The sequence below is a fragment of the Schistocerca serialis genome, chromosome 3, assembly GCF_023864345.2.
Source record: "Schistocerca serialis cubense isolate TAMUIC-IGC-003099 chromosome 3, iqSchSeri2.2, whole genome shotgun sequence".
Classification (NCBI taxonomy): domain Eukaryota; kingdom Metazoa; phylum Arthropoda; class Insecta; order Orthoptera; family Acrididae; genus Schistocerca; species Schistocerca serialis.
This window is the reverse complement of record NC_064640.1, coordinates 769,341,313-769,357,488: the sequence shown is the minus strand read 5'-3', so window position 1 is coordinate 769,357,488 and position 16,176 is coordinate 769,341,313. Positions and strand designations below refer to the sequence as shown.

Genomic DNA, 16,176 nt, shown 5'->3' with positions numbered 1-16,176 from the left:
GCTTTCATAATTTCAAAAAGGAATCACGTCAGTTAACACTTTTAGGAAATTTCCATAAACTTACATTGTAATGGAATTCATTTTTAAAACCTCAAACATCTAGAAAAAAGAAATGGTACTTTTACTCCGTATTCAAAGTGCTTCACACCCACTGTACAGGAATTCTTCTTTATTACAGACTGTAAGTCCGATCTCATACGAATAAAATGTCTTTCAGGTAAACCTGAGAGGGCGAATAGAATGGTGAATCTAATATTGTCTGAAAACTGGTGTAGAAATCTAGAAAATGATATCAGCTTGGGAATTTCAAACGAGAACTCGGAAATAGTAAAACCTCAATGAACTCTCAAAAAGGAACATTTTTTTCTTTATACTCTGTTCATAGTACATTTTTACACTACTGGCCATGAAGATTGCTACACCAACAAGAAATGCAGATGATAAACGGGTAATCATTGGACAAATGAATTATACTAGAACTGACATGTGATTACATTTTCACGCAATTTCAGTGCATAGATCCTGAGAAATCAGTACCCAGGACAACCACCTCTGGCCGTAATAACGGCCTTGATATGCCTGGGCATTGAGTCAAACAGAGCTTGGATGGCGTGTACAGGTACAGCTGCCGATGCAGCTTGAACACGGTACCACAGTTCATCAAGAGTAGTGATTGGCGTATTGTGAAGAGACAGTTGCTCGGCAACCATTGACCAGACGTTTTCAGTTGGTAAGAGATCGGGAGAATGTGCTGGCCAAGGCAGCAGTCGAACATTTTCTGTATCCAGAAAGGCCCGTACAGGACCTGCAACATGCGGTCGTGCATTGTCCTGCTGAAATGTAGGGTTTCGCAGGGATCGAATGAAGGGTAGAGCCACGGGTCGTAACACATCTGAAATGTAACGTCCACTGTTCAAAGTGCCGTCAATGCGAACAAGAGATGACCGAGACGTGTAATTAATGGCACCCCATACCATCACGCCGGGTGATACGCCAGTATGGTGATGAGGAATACACGCTTCCAATGTGCGTTCACCGTGATGTCGCCAAACACGGATGCGACCATCATGATGCTGTAAACAGAACCTGGATTCATCCGAAAAAAATGACGTTTTGCCATTCATGCACCTAGGTCCGTCGTTGAGTACACCATCGCAGGCGCTCCTGTCTGCGAAGCAGCGTCAAGGGTAACCGCAGCCATGATGTCCGAGCTGATAGTCCATGCTGCTGCAAACGTCGTCGAACTGTTCGTGTAGATGATTGTCGGCCTGTGTGGCCGAGCGGTTCTAGGCACTTCGGCCTGGAACCACGCGACCGCTACGGTCGCAGGCTCGAATCTTGTCTCAGGCATGGATGTTTGTGATGTCCTTAGGTTTTATTTTTGGTCATCAGTCTACTGACTGGTTTGATGCGGCCCGCCACGAATTCCTATCCTGTGCTAACCTCTTCATCTCAGAGTAGCACCTGCAACCTACGTCCTCAATTATTTGCTTGACGTATTCCAATCTCTGTCTTCCTCTACAGTTTTTGCCCTCTACAGCTCCCTCTAGTACCATGGAAGTCATTCCCTCATGTTTTAGCAGATGTCCTATCATCCTGTCCCTTCTCCTTATCAGTGTTTTCCACATATTCCTTTCCTCTCCGATTCTGCGTAGAACCTCCTCATTCCTTACCTTATCAGTCCACCTAATTTTCAACATTCGTCTATAGCACCATATCTCAAATGCTTCGATTCTCTTCTGTTCCGGTTTTCCCACAGTCCATGTTTCACTACCATACAATGCTGTACTCCAGACGTACATCCTCAGAAATTTCTTCCTCAAATTAAGGCCGGTATTTGATATTAGTAGACTTCTTTGGGCCAGATGTGCCTTTTTTGCCATAGCGAGTCTGCTTTTGATGTCCTCCTTGCTCCGTCCGTCATTGGTTATTTTACTGCCTAGGTAGCAGAATTCCTTAACTTCATTGCCTTCGTGACCATCAATCCTGATGTTAAGTTTCTCGCTGTTCTCATTTCTACTACTTCTCATTACCTTCGTCTTTCTCCGATTTACTCCCAAACCATACTGTGTACTCATTAGACTGTTCATTCCGTTCAGCAGATCATTTAATTCTTCTCCACTTTCACTCAGGATAGCAATGTCATCAGCGAATCGTATCATTGATATCCTTTCACCCTGTATTTTAATTCCACTCCTGAACCTTTCTTTTATTTCCATCATTGCTTCCTCTATGTGCAGATTGAAGAGTAGGGGCGAAAGGCTACAGCCTTGTCTTACACCCTTCTTAATACGAGCACTTCGTTCTTGATCGTCCACTCTTATTATTCTCTGTTGGTTGTTGTACATATTGTATATGACCCGTCTCTCCCTATAGCTTACCCCTACTTTTTTCAGAATCTAGAACAGCTTGCACCATTTTATATTGTCGAACGCTTTTTCCAGGTCGACAAATCCTAGGAAAGTGTCTTGATTTTTCTTTAGCCTTGCTTCCATTATTAGCCGTAACGTCAGAATTGCCTCTCTCGTCCCTTTACTTTTCCTAAAGCCAAACTGATCGTCACCTAGCGCATTCCAATTTTCTTTTCCATTCTTCTGTATATTATTCTTGTAAGCAGCTTCGATGCATGAGCTGTTAAGCTGATTGTGCGATAATTCTCGCACTTTTCAGCTCTTGCCGTCTTCGGAATTGTGTGGATGATGCTTTTCCGAAAGTCAGATGGTATATCGCCAGACTCATATATTCTACACACCAACGTGAATAGTCGTTTTGTTGCAACTTCCCCCAATGATTTTAGAAATTCTGATGGAATGTTATCTATCCCTTCTGCCTTATTTGACCGTAAGTCCTCCAAAGCTCTTTTAAATTCCGATTCTAATACTGGATCCCATATCTCTTCTAAATCGAGTCCTGTTTCGTCTTCTATCACATCAGACAAATCTTCACCCTCATAGAGGCTTTCAATGTATTCTTTCCACCTATCTGCTCTCTCCTCTGCATTTAACAGTGGAATTCCCGTTGCACTCTTAATGTTACCACCGTTGCTTTTAATGTCACCAAAGGTTCTTTTGACTTTCCTGTATGCTGAGTCTGTCCTTCCGACAATCATATCTTTTTCGATATCTTCACATTTTTCCTGCAGCCATTTCGTCTTAGCTTCCCTGAATTTCCTATTTATTTCATTCCTCAGCGACTTGTATTTCTGTATTCCTGATTTTCCCGGAACATGTTTGTACTTTCTCCTTTCATCAATCAACTGAAGTATTTCTTCTGTTACCCATGGTTTCTTCGCGGCTACCTTCTTTGTACCTATGTTTTCCTTCCCAACTTCTGTGATGGCCCTTTTTAGAGATGTCCATTCCTCTTCAACTGTACTGCCTACTGCGCTATTCCTTATTGCTGTATCTATAGCGTTAGAGAACTTCAAACGTATCTCGTCATTCCTTAGTACTTCCGTATCCCACTTCTTTGCGTATTGATTTTTCCTGACTAATGTCTTGAACTTCAGCCTACTCTTCATCACTACTATATTGTGATCTGAGTCGTCCAGTGTCTGATTTCGGAATCTCTGTCTGACCATGATGTAATCTAATTGAAATCTTCCCGTATCTCCCGGCCTTTTCCAAGTATACCTCCTCCTCTTGTGACTCTTGAACAGGGTATTCGCTATTACTAGCTGAAACTTGTTACAGAACTCAATTAGTCTTTCTCCTCTTTCATTCCTTGTTCCAAGCCCATATTCTCTTGTAACCTTTTCTTCTACTCCTTCCCCTACAACTGCATTCCAGTCGCCCATGACTATTAGATTATCCTCATACACTTTCTCTATCTGTTCACCTTCAGCTTGCGACGTCGGCATGTATACCTGAAATATTGTTGTCGGTGTTGGTCTGCTGTCGATTCTGATTAGAACAACCCGGTCACTGAACTGTTCACAGTAACACACCCTCTGCCCTACCTTCCTATTCATAACGAATCCTACACCTGTTATACCATTTCCTGCTGCTGTTGATATTACCCGATACTCATCTGACCAGATATCCTTGTCTTCCTTCCACTTCACTTCACTGAACCCTACTTTATCTAGATTGAGCCTTTGCATTTCCCTTTTCAGATTTTCTAGTTTCCCTACCACGTTCAAGCTTCTGACATTCCACGCCCCGACTCGTAGAACGTTATCCTTTCGTTGATTATTCAATCTTTTTCTCCCCTTTGGCAGTCCCCTCCCGGAGATCCGAATGGGGACTATTCCGGAATCTTTTGCCAATGGAGAGATCATCATGACACTTCTTCAATTACAGGCCACATGTCCTGTGGATACACGTTACGTCTCTTTAATGCAGTGGTTTCCATTGCCTTCTGCATCCTCATGTCGTTGATCATTGCTGATTCTTCCGCCTTTAGGGGCAATTTCGCACCCCTAGGACAAGAGAGTGCCCTGAACCTCTATCCGCTCCTCCACCCTCTTTGACAAGACCGTTGGCAGAATGAGACTGACTTCTTATGCCGGAAGTCTTCGGCCGCCAATGCTGATTATTTATCAAAATTCAGGCAGTGGCGGGGATCGAACCCGGGACCGAGGACGTTTTGATTATGAATCAAAGACGCTACCCCTAAACCACGGGTTTAGGTTAGTTAGGTATAAATAGTTATAAGTTCTAGGAGACTGATAACCTCAGATGTTAAGTCCCATAGTGCTCAGAGCCATTTGAACCATTTTGTAGATGGTTGTTGTCGTGCAAACGTCCCCATCTGTTGACTCAGGGATCGAGACGTGGCTGCACGATCCGTTACAGCCATGAGGATAAGATGCCTGTCATCTCGAATGCTAGTGATGCGAGGCCGTTGGGATCCATAACGGCGTTACATGTTACCCTCCTAAACCCACCGATTCCATATTCTGCTAGCAGTTATTGGATCTCGACCAACGCGAGCAGCAACGTCGCTATATGATAAACCGCAATCGCGATAGGCTACAATCCGACCGTTATCAAAGTCGGAAACGTGATGGTACGATTTCTCCTCCTTACACGAGGCATCACAACAACGTTTCACCAGGCAACGCCAGTCAACTGCTGTTTGTGTATGAGTAATCGGTTCGAAACTTTCCTCATGTCAGCAAGTTGTAGGTGTCGCCACCGGCGCCAACCTTGTATGAATGCTCTGAAAAGCTAATCATTTGCATATCACAGCATCTTTTTCCTGTTGGTTAAATTTCGCGTCTGTAGCACGTCATCTTCGTGGTGTAGTAATTTTAATGGCCGGTAGTGTACAATGTAATAAACATTGCAGTAAGTATTCCTCCGCGTTTGTTGTTTCCTCATTGGAGTCTCCTTCCAGTGGAACGTACAGTATATCGAGACGTGCAACCGCCGTCGCGCACAGTATGTTTGTGCTGCAGCGGCGGCGCTGCCATATCGCTTTAGGCCCATTTCGCGTTTGTCTGTCAGCCGTCTAAAAGGCTCCGTTTACACGGCACGCTGCCATGGTTGCTTCACATTTATCCAGCGGCTGTTGTGTACGACACGGAAAGGTAGCTCCCTTCGTTTAATTCTTTCCCTGTCTCTCAGTAGAATCCCAATGAAGTGGTAATTGTAGCATCAGTTTTAATTTATTGTCGTTTAAAACTAAGAAGTAAAGTGGACTTAAAGCGGAACTGATGCCGGATATTCCTAGTTACAGGGCTTCGAAGAGATCGTGAGAATTTCGTCTACTATTTCTGAATGAGAATGTTAACATTTTCAAAAAATAATGTTAGGGATATACACTATGTGATCAAAAGTATCCAGACACGTTACTGAAAATTAATTACAAGTTCGTGGCGCCCTCCATCGACAATGCTGGAATTCAATATGGTGTTGGCCTACCCTTAGCCTTGACAACAGCTTCCACTCTCGCAGGCATACGTTCAATCAGGTGCTGAAAGGTTTCTTGGGGAATGGTAGCCCATTCTTCGCGGAGTGCTGCACTGAGTAGAGGTATCGATGTCGGTCGGTGAGGCCTGGCACGAAGTCGACGTTCCAAAATATCCCAAAGGCGCTCTGTAGGATTCAGGTTAGGACTTTGTGCAGGCCAGTCCATTACAGGGATGTTTTTGTCGTGTAACCACTCCGCCATAGACCGTGCATTATGAACAGGTGCTCGATCGTATTGAAAGACGCAATCGCCATTCCCGAATGGTTCTTCAACAGTTGGAAGCAATATGGTGCTTAAAACATCAACGTAGGCCTGTGCTGTGATAGTGCCAAGCAAAACAACAAGGGCTGTAAGCCCCCTCCATGACAAACACGACCACACCATAACACCACCGCCTCTTAATTTTACTGTTGCTACTACACACGCTGGCGATGACGTTCACTGGGAATTCGCCATACCCACACCCTGCCATCCGATCGCCACATTGTGTACCGTGATTCGTCACTCCACACAACGTTTCTCCACTCTCCAATCGCCCAATGTTTACGCTCCTTACACCAATCTAATCGTCGTTTGGTATTTACCGGCATGATGTGTGGCTTGTGAGCAGCCGCTCGATCATGAAATCCAAGTTTTCTCACCTCCCGTCTAAGTGTCGTAGTACTTGCAGCGGATTCTAATGCAGTTTGGAATTCCTGTGTGATGGTCTGGATAGATGGCTGCCTATTATACATTACGAACCTCTTCAACTGTCGGCGGTATCGTCAGTCAACAGACGAGGTCGGCCTGTATACTTTTGTGCTGTACGTGTCCCTTCAAGTCTCCGCTTCACTATCACATCGAAACAGTGGACCTAGCGATGTTTAGGAGCGTGAAAATCTTGCGTACAGACGTATGACACAAGTGACACCCAACCACCTGACCACGTTCGAAGCCCGTGAATTCTGCGGAGCGCCCCATTCTGCTCTCTCACAATGTTTAATGACAACGGATTTCGCTGATATGGCGTACCTGGCAGTAGGTGGCAGCACAATACATCTAATATTAGAAACGTATGGTTTTGGGGGTGTCCGGATTCTTCTGATCACATAGTGTAACGATGGATTACATTTTGACTTCAATTGGGTCTGTATCCCGACATTTTCGTAAAATGTAATTTTTCCAATGTTTGCTATTACTTCATTCAGTGTACACACATTTTTGAAAATGGTTCAATAAAACATAATTATTTAAGTCACTGGACGACATGCTTACCGCATTCAGCTTTTTATCTGTCTCTCCTTTTTCGAAATGATCAGCTAATTTCTTGAATACATCACTCCATGCATTTTTTGTTTTAATCCTCCGTAATATTCTACAGTTTGGTCTCACAAAACTGATGGTTCTTCCGTTACAGAAATTGATAGCTCAATGTATATTTCCCAAGCCATATTCAGACCTACGAGAGGAAGTTACGAAATCAGATAGGAAGGCTGATATCATTAGAGCGAATGAACACGTTACTGCCTCAAAGACTTCCATCCTGTGACATGCTTCAAAGATGTGAAGGCGGCAATCTATATTACTAGGTGACTGTTCCAGAACTCGCGACATGGTTGCTAACGTCTTCAACATAGTTTCAGTATTTCACGTAATTATTGACCGAATTTAAAAATTTAAAATGTTGGCGTAGTGTGCTCATTAAGAAATATAATCTTCTGTTCAAAGCTTAACACAGTAAGACAAATATTGGCCCACCCGGTTAGCTGTGCGGTCTAACGCAATGCTTTACGGGCGGGAAGGCGTGCCAGCCCCGGCACGAATCCGCCCAGCGTATTAGTGTCGAGGTCTGGTGTGCCGACCAGTCTGTGGATGGTTTTTAAGGCGGTTTTCCATCTGCCTCTGCAAATGCGGGCTGCTTCCCCTTATTCCGCCTGAGTTCCGCTATGTCGGTGATTGCTGCGCAAACACTGTCTCCTCGTACGCGCACACCGTAATTATTCTAACAGGCAAACATTGGGGTTACACTCGTCTGGTGTGAGACGTTCCCGGGGGAATCCACTGGGATCCGAACCGCACAATAACCCTGGGTTCGGTGTGGGGCGGCGGTACGGTGAGTGGACTGTTGCAGCCTGTTGTGGGGTTGTGTACCACTGCGGGCTACGGCGGGGACGAAGCCTCTCCGTTGTTTGTAGGTCCCCAGTTCCATGCAATACAATACAAGACAAATATTACTGTTAGAAAACCGAGCGAGGTGGAACACTGGTTAGCGCACTGGACTCGCATTCGGGAGGACGACGGTTCAAACCCGCGTCTGGCCATCCTCATGTAGGTTTTTCGTGATTTCCCCAAATCGCTTCAGGCATATGCTAGGATGGTTCATTTGAAAGGGCACGGCCGTCTTTCTTCTCCATCCTACCCTAATCCGAGGGGACCGATGACCTCGCTGTTTGGTCCTCTGCCCCGATCAACTAACCAACCATCAACCAACCAAATTAGTGGTGGCTCCATAATGATGTGGGAACCATCAACCAACCAAATTAGTAGTGGCTCCATAATGATGTGGGCTGTAGTTACATGGAATGGCCTGAATCCTGTGGTGCAACTGAACCGTTCGACTGGATGTGGTTATGTTCGACTACTTGGAGACCATTTGTAGCCATTCCTGGACTTCATTTTCCCAAACAGGGCATCGGGTCACAAGTGTTTGCGACTGGTTTGAAGAACATTCTGCGCAGTTCGAGCGAATCATTTGGCCACCCAGATTGCCCAACATGAATCCCATCGAACATTTATAAGACATAGTCGAGAGGTCAGTACGTGCACAAAATCCTGCACCAGCAGCACTTTCGCAATCATGGATGGCTATAGAGACAGCATGGCTCAATACTTGTGCAGGGGCTTGCAACGAGTTGCCGAATCCATGCCACGTCTATCTGCTGCACTTTTACTGATGAAAGGATGTCTGACACCATATTCGGAAGTATCCCACGACTTTTGTCACCTCAGTGTACAACACAGCGCAGTCCTTCCACCTCGCTGATAAAACTGACAACTGCAGATTTCCGAGTACAGCTCTGTCGCGCCGAAACTTTACATCCACTGCACGTTGACAGGAGCAGAGATATAACGATTTTAGTTCAAAGGTAAGTGTATACATTCGATATAAACGATATAACCAGAAAGTTACTTCTTGTTAATATTTCATGGAGAAATACAGATAGATATTAATTTATCTTCCAGAATAATTACAGAAAAAATATGTATGACTATAATTAGAGTTTTAAATATTCACGACTTCAAATGCGAATATGACAGAAGTACGTCGAATATATAAAAGTCATTGTTTCTCACCAAGTAATTAATCTTATGTTTGATTGTGGCTTTATGTCTCTTTACAAAACGTTTAATCAGTTTGGGTGTAACATCAAAATTTTGGTGAATGCAGTACAGCAATTTCGATCCCCTTGGATCTTGTTGTGAACCAATTTGTATCGGATTCTCCAATATAAGACGAAAAAGGGGTGCACTGTCTAGTTCCATTACAATTCGGAGAACCATAATGGCGGCTTTCACATCTACGCGTCACGGCCTGTACCGTACAAACGCCACACGTCAGCCGTGGAACTGCTGGGCCCTTCCACAGCAGTGGACAGTTGCCGAGCCATTAGCATAGCAACGTGTGGAATAGTGACTTAGCGCCCTAGGAAACGCCATTAAACGCCCGATTCGGTAAAGAATCGAACTCAAGTGTATAAAGCAGCTTCAAACGTATGATTATTTTACAACTGAGTTGCTGTGTTAAATATTTAACGTTAAGCGTATAAGCCAGAAGAAGTTTAGAAAAGTTTTTAAATTATTCTTAGAGTTAATATATAAGAAACTATCAGCCTCAATTGCGGTAATGAAACCAACCTTTACATAGGTTTCAGCCCACCTGTCGGAGTCGTATCTAGACGTGTCATAGCTCCAATATCACTTCAACTGCACACGCCTCACACCATTAAAGAGCCTCCTCCAGCTTGAACAGTCCCCTGCTGACATGAAGTCCCCATGGATTCATCAGGTTGTCTCCATATCCGTAAACGTTCATCCGCTCGATACAATTTGAAACGAGACTCGTCCGACCAGCCAACATGTTTGCAGTCATCAACAGTTCAATGTCGGTGTTGATGGGCCCAGGCGAGGCGTCGTGTCGTGCTGTCATCAAGGATACACGAAAGGGACTTCGGCTCCAAAAGCCCATATCGATTATGTCAGGTTGAAATTGTACGCATGCCGGCACTTGTTGATGGCCCAGCATTGAAATCTGCAGCAATTTGCGGAAGGGCTGCACTTCTGTCATGTTGAACGATTCTCTTCAGTCGTCGTTGGTCCCGTTCTTGCAGGATCTTTTTCCAGCCGCTGTGATGTCGGAGATTTGATGTTTCACCGGATACCTGATATTCACGATACATTCGTGAAATGGTAGTACGGGAAAATCCCCATTTCATCGCTACCTCGGAGATGCTATGTCCCATCGCTCGTGCTCCGACTGTTACATCACGTTCAAACTCGCTTAAATGTCGATAACCTGCCATTATAGCAGCAGTAACCGCTCTAAAAACTGCGCCAGACACTTGTCTTATATAGGCATTGCCGATCGCAGAGCCGTATTCTGCCTGTTTACATATCTCTTCAAAAAATGTTCAAATGTGTGTGAAATCTGATGGGACTTAACTGCTAAGGTCATCAGTCCCTAAGCTTACACACTACTTAACCTAAATTATCCTAAGGACAAACACACACACACACACACTCATGCCCGAGGGAGGACTCGAACCTCCGCCGGGACCAGCCGCACAGTCCATGACTGCAGCGCCCAAGACCGCTCGGCTAATCCCTCGCGGCCTACATATCACTGAATTTGAGTGTGCATGCCGATACCAGTGTCCTTGGCGCTTCGTTGTAGAAAAGTTGGAGACTTCTCTTGTAGATGTTTAAGAAAGGAATCATCCACTAAGACTACGTTCCACGAATGTGAATGAGAAAACTCTACAGTTATTGTCGAGAACAAGCTAAGTTAACAACACATTTACTGTAGTTCAATAAGATATTTAACTGTGCTACTCACTCTCAGATTCATGCTTAACATAGATGAAGAAATTCTGGTTCCAATATAGACGCTGTTGTTGCGTTGTTTTGAACAATTGACATTAATAATATTTTTCGAACCTTTTTTGAAATAGTTGGATGAGTGTGGGGGTTCAGATCACCACTGCCGTGTACACAGTGCTTTATAGTCGGCCGGGGGACAACTGTGAAATGGGCCTTACTGGCGCGTTTAACTTGCAGCTAGGCTGCCCTTCAGGATGCTGGGATCAGTGCCAAGCGAGTTACGGATGCGCCGGGAGCGGCCTGAATGGGATAAGCCGCCAGGCCGGGTCGGCAAAAAGACCGGAAATCTACTTTTCCGATTTTCACGTGGTAAAAATTCTTGACGGTATATAAGACTACGTCACAACGTTTTATGAACTCATTTTTCCCTTAAAAGTTTTGATTTGCTCGGGGAAAAAGAAAACGCCTACTTCTTGTTTCACCTGATTTTTTTTTTAGTTCCGTAACTTTTCTCAATCTGTTTTGAAGGACGTATGCGGTTAAGAAAATCTGTTTTTTGCACACATGGTTGTATAGGTTCGTAGCTTCTTAGTAAATGATTTAACCTTTCATACATCGTAACAGTCACCGTAAACTGACAATATTTGTCAAACACGTGCGCTTGATTTGCAAATCTTTTAGTGAAAAAGTTAGATAGCTGGTAGCCTAGCGTTAAATATCTTTTAGATCATACCTTATTGCGAATGAAGTATAACTAAAACTACAAACAAGTCTTTGAAATGGTAAGGAAACTGATACCTGTTCCCGTTCACAGGTAGATGTAAGTTACTGAGTGGCATTAGTGCAGCGATCGCAAGCCTACAGAGTTCTTGCGCTTTTAGCCTAGTGTTGAACACTGTGGGATAGGAAAAAAAAAGAATTATGAGCGATCAGTGCAGGCCTAGCGTCGGTCTCTCGTGTTCTTTTAATTATCCATGTCCAGAAAAACCCAATTATATACGAATTTTTATCTCGGCGACGACTGATTACTCTGGCTATGATTTTACAATAAGCCACAATTGAAATTATAAAAGGCGATCAATTATTTGTTGTCAACATCCTCCAACTAGTTGAGGAACTAGAAGAGAAGAATTTGGAACTACAAGAGAAGAATAAATTAACCTGAGACTTTGCCGTGGATGGATTATATTAAAGGCTTGCGACATTCTACTTTTCTTGCTTTCTTGTTGGAGATGAAAAACGATAGAGGCCAAGAAATAGACTAAAATTTATGCATGTTTCTATATCTAAGTTGACTACTGTTCCGTTATTAAATTTTCACTTTCTTATCTCTGTGAGAATTGTAAATAATTACATCGCATCTCGGTCCCTAAGGAGCTCATCTCCGTCCTTAAGGAGTTCCGACTTCGATTTTACTATTTTAAAAGAAAGAAGGAGGCATGTTTAGGATTTAACGTCTTGTTGATATCTAGGTAATTAGAGGCCGTTAACAAAAGGAATGATGGGCAGGATCAGCGTACCCTCGAACACTGCAGGGCAGGTAAACCAATTACAGTCGATCGATGCAGATGTGCGCGTCATTGCTGTTTTGTTTCTTTTCTCCCCCTGGCTGGACGAGCTGCACAGAGAAGGGAATCTCCACTCTTCGACAGCTGACAAATGAGGTCATAGATAACTAACGTGCAGCAGTCAGTTTTTCACCGTCAGCCAGTCTGTGCTAACGTATAGAACAATGACTTCATTACTTTATTCCTATTGATTCGGCAGTGCAGTGACTCGTCAAGCACGGAAGAAACAGGAGGTTATGGACTCATCCCATGTGTAGCGACAGATATTTAGGAGAGTTTTTTGCTTTACATCAAGAAGTAAAAACTTCCCTGAAAAATTTGATCCCTATTACATAATGAATCATAATATATTTCAGTACGTGGTGCAGAACATTCGAGAGCTGACACACACATCAGGAAGTACTCATAATTAGAGTCGTGATCTTCGGTAATATCTTGCTGTGTCTTCATCAATCGTACTTTGTCCATTTCGAATTGCAAAATATTAATATTTTTCCCATTAGTTTTTTTCTTTTTTATTAATAACGCGGTAGTTGGCAGTGGCGATCGTTCATCGATTGACTCCAATGACGACCTCCCAGACTGATCTTTGTCTTGTAAGACAGAGTAATAGGCGAACATTCTTTAGATAATATCATTCGGCTCCTGGTTCTGTTTTCACTGACGAGCTCTTGAACTTAAGATACCCATTAATGAACTGTGATGAAACCAACGCCAAGTGTAACAACTTTTTGACGGGCTTTCTCATTTGAATTTCACAAATTTCATTTGAACAATAGTAAAAAATGAAAAAAGTGTGGTGTTTTAGTTCCCTATTGTATGAAGATGTAAAGTAACTTTGCATACATCATTATAACACTTGTAATTTTCCCTCACTGTTTTTGAAATGTGAAGGAACTTTTCTTTTTTTTTTTTTAAAAAAAAAGAAAAGAAAAAGATTGTGCAGTGGCACTTCTGATAAAGGCAGAGCGAGACGTCTGATATGTTTACTAAAAAAGCTGAATCGTACATCAGCAGCTTGCGCCTGCGGCCGATTCACGCCGGAAATATAAACCCTTAATGCCTGAATAAATTTCTAGGTGAAAGATAAAATTAAAAAAATCGTGGTGCTTTAAGGTACCGAAAACATTCAAGAGAATGTAGTACTTGTCAGATGTGTTGGTAATTTTATGAAGAATCAGCATCTTCCGGCACAGGCATTCAAAAACAGTTAACCTTCCAGTTATTAGTTACTATGACACGAATTCGCGATACTCGGCATAACATCCATTTTGGATGTCGCCATTGTGAACACACCCTTAGGCTGCAGCTGTAAGGGTAACGTCTGGTAACAATCGAACAACAAAATGTCGATTTTTCTGTATATATGGTTCGTAAAAACGGCGATCAGCAGGCAAACAACATAACTTCAAATTTCATTAAGTACAGGTTTTCAGAAACAGTGAAATAATATACTTTAAAACTTCGTAGTAACATTCATCACAAGGAAGCAGACGGAAAGTGAAAGTTACGAAAAAGAACGAGCAGCAGAAAAGTCTACCACAGACATGACATAGCTTTTGCTTCTTCTGCTTCTTCTTTTTCTTCTTCTTCTGCCTATCCTTTTCCCATTTCTCTAAGGTTTATATACCGGCAGCAGAGTCGCGCTACGTTGCATACACGCTGCAGCAACGCCCTCAAACGGAAACTTTTTGATGGCTCCCTACATTTCCTAAACTGTTTAATATATCGTAATGCAGTTTTCACCTAAGTAATGAATAAACTACACAGCTCTTTTCATAGATGTTTTAACTACAGAGATGTTGGTATCAACTTAGCTTTCTCAAATGGAACTATAGAAATTACTGCTTGTAGCATAGTTCTAAAAGAGACGAAATCTATGACGTTTCACTCCTCAGAATCCAATTACTAGTTTATGAGTAATAAGAATATTCATGACTTACGATTTACCTGTTTAGAACATGAGACCGACTGTTACCATGCTAAAATTTGTGATTTCATACCCAAATAAGAGAATATGTCGCGCCAGATGAGAAGGAAACAGTGTTGTATCACTGTGATACTTGCATAAAGTGGCACAGACGAAATGCAACTTTCATTCCAGGTTGCTGATTAATTTTCTGGTTAGTTTGGGGGAAAACCACGAAGAAAACAGTCGTGTTGTACGCACAAAGCTATTGCAACAGCCGTTGTCCAAAAAGAATAATTCAGCGAATGTACAAAAAATTGTTATTGTTAAGGCGCTGGACTACCACGCAGAGGTAGTGATGGGAGCAATAGAATGAAAACAGTTGATTCAATCGGTTATAGGAAAACGGAGCTTTACGTATCGGTTAAATTATTCATTTATTGTCTCATTCTTTTACTTGAAACCAGTCTCCAAAATAACGTACCCGTTTCGCACGTGCTCCACGTCAGCGTCCTGTTGCTGCCGGGGCCAGGGCGGCAGAAGGCGGGAGGAGGTGGCCGGTCTCCGCTAGCGCAGTTCCCAGCAGAACTGCGCTCTGACCGATCACAGCGCGATCTCCTCGCACCGGCTGTCAACCTGGCCCTGGCAGCGACCACACGCGCCTCCAACAGCGACAGTCGCCCACGGACTATGATGATGCTTTTGGTTTGTGGGGCGCTCAACTGTGCGGTCATCAGCCCCCGTACAAAGTTCCAATGTTGACACAGTCCAATTCTTTTACACAGTCCAATTAACCACTGTCACAAATGATGATGATGGTGATGAAATGAACACAAACATCCAGTCCCAGGCAGAGAAAATCCCCAACCCAGCTGACTCCCCACGGAAAAGGGTGAAAAAGTATATAAGTGAAATTACTCAAATCCCTGAAGTGAGTGAAAACGATCATATAACTGACATAGCCGAAATATACTTGTATCAGTAGTGAAAACGTAGTCTGCTGGCCTGCACGTTCGTGATTTGGTACCACTGGACTTTCTTTCCTTGAGGATGAAGTCAAAGAGGAAGTCGGTACACATGTTCCGACGACCTGAGAGGATTTAAAACTTCGCATTGTTACAGCATATACAGTGGTACCGAAGGACTGTCTTCCGTGTGTCTAGAAGTCCTCGCATCACCATCCAGATGTCCTAAACTGCAGATGGTGATCATTTTGAGCACGTGATGATATACACATAATTGTAAGGAAGTGTTTATCACCACAAAGTGGTTATTTTTTTGTTGCCGATGTAAATTTCCAATGAAACTGTGTATCTTGAAGGCAACGGCCTTTCCACAGTGGATACACCGGTTCCCGTGAGATCACCGAAGTTAAGCGCTGTTGGGCGTGGCCGGCACTTGGATGGGTGACCATCCAGCCGCCATGCGCTGTTGCCATTTTTCGGGGTGCGCTCAGCCTCGTGATGCCAATTGAGGAGCTGCTCGACCGATTAGTAGCGGCTTCGGTCAAGAATGCCATCATAACGACCGGGAGAGCGGTGGCTGACCCCACGCCCCTCTTATCCTCATCCTCCACGGAGGATGACCCGGCGGTCGGATGGTCTCGGTAGGCCACTCGTGGCCTGAAAACGGAGTGCTTTTTAACTGTGTATCTTGACGTGAAACTCCTGACGCGACGATTTTATTTAATGGTCTTTATAACTTCAC

The 16,176-nt window shown here is 43.6% G+C and overlaps 1 pseudogene; it reads left to right on the top strand.

Moving 5' to 3' along the window:
* Positions 1–15,789: 15,789 nt before the first annotated feature.
* Positions 15,790–15,906, top strand: LOC126472102 (5S ribosomal RNA; annotated as a pseudogene).
* The last annotated feature ends 270 nt before the right edge of the window (positions 15,907–16,176 follow it).